Consider the following 1,585-nt stretch of genomic DNA (forward strand, 5'->3'; position numbering starts at 1 on the left):
TGGGGTTTCCAGTTTTATTTCAGGGAATTAACAGAGACCCCACCTGGCCTCTTAGAACTGGCAAGTCCCCTATGCCCATTTTACAGATGGGGAGTGCCTGAGGCTCCAGAATGTCAGAACTCAGAGCGGCAAAGAGAGCTTCATACCAGGGGAATGTGGGCAGGCAGGAGAGATCTACCCATCCAGCTTGAAGAGGTTTTGTGCTTCCCACTGGCACCCTGCGCTTTGAGGATGGAGGGGAGACTATCCTTCCAGCATTTCAAGGTCACCTAGGGCTTGCCAAGACCCCCATCTGGTCCTGGAGACCTGGGAGCAGCTGGTGGGGGCACTTTGTCCGCAGACCTCTCGCTGGGCCTTGTCCGTGTTCCAGTTCTGGGGCCAAGGCTTTTGGATGTGGGCTGTTGGCTTCAGCACCGTCTTGCTGGGGACCAGAGGTGGGCCATGGCTATGAGTGGATGTGGAGAGAACCTGGCAGGGCAGTCCCTATGTCCTTCAGGGGCCCCGTTCCCCTTCCTGCCCAGAGGTGCGGGTGGTCCCCTGACCCTGTTGGTCCCCTCCAGGTGCCCAGAGGTGCGGGTAGGGGCACAGTGTAGGGACAGAATCTGAAACTCCTGGCACTTCTGCTTCTTGAGGCAGCTTTGGCCGAGGAACAGAAGTCTGTGATCTGAATGTGAACCCACGGTGACTCCAGTGTATCTCCTGCTACCTGAGCCTCCGCTGGTCATCTCTGAGCTGGACGTCTGCCAGATGACATGGCCTCTGGAGGCCGGGGTGCGGGGTCAGAGTGCTCGCGGGTCTCAGACCATCTCAAACCTTTAAAATGTTGGCCCTCTTCTCAGATGATGTCCTGGGGGGCCTGGCTGCCTTTGTGGGTGTGCAGCCCCGCCCCTGGCTTGCCCTGGCCACTCCCTGTTTGAGGGCCTCTGGAACACATGCTGTGTGTGCCTTCCCCTCCCCAGGGGTCCTCACCTCCTGGGTCCCATAAGAAGCTGGGCCCCCACCAAGAGGCTGCTCCTGTGTGCACATGGCCGTCAAGTGGCACTTCTTGGCTGCAGACCCCACCCTTACCAAGACTGGTGACCCTTGCAATCCTGGGCCAGGCACTGGGCCACAAGACCACCCCCCTTAGCTCTACAGTGCACTTTCTTCACTATGCTAACTTTAGAGACCTCCTGGCCCCACTGAGACCTCCGACCCCCAGGCCAGCTCCGTCCAGCTCTGGCTCTCTGCCTCCCCTCCCGCCCAGCCTGAATCCTGGTCAGTGGACTATTGGTCATGGCTTTGTGTGCTCTGTCAGCCCCTTGGCCCTCTCGTCTTTCACTGTGCTCATTGGCAAAGCCAGGGCACGGCTAACCCAGTTCTTTGCCTCCTTGAACCTGCAGCAGGGCTGCTGAGTGTGTCGGGTGAAGAATGCACAGGGATGCTGTGTCAGCGCCTACTGCTGGGTAACAAATATCACAGACTTCGAGGCTGGAAGTAGTCCAGCTCTGCAGCCTGGAGTCGGGGTCCTGGTTTGCTGGTTCTCAGTGCAGGGTCCCTCCAGGCTGGAGCCAAGATGTCATCTGGAGCTCGGGGTTCTCGACCT

The sequence above is a fragment of the Balaenoptera ricei genome, chromosome 9 (assembly GCF_028023285.1).
Source record: "Balaenoptera ricei isolate mBalRic1 chromosome 9, mBalRic1.hap2, whole genome shotgun sequence".
NCBI classification, from domain to species: Eukaryota; Metazoa; Chordata; class Mammalia; order Artiodactyla; family Balaenopteridae; genus Balaenoptera; species Balaenoptera ricei.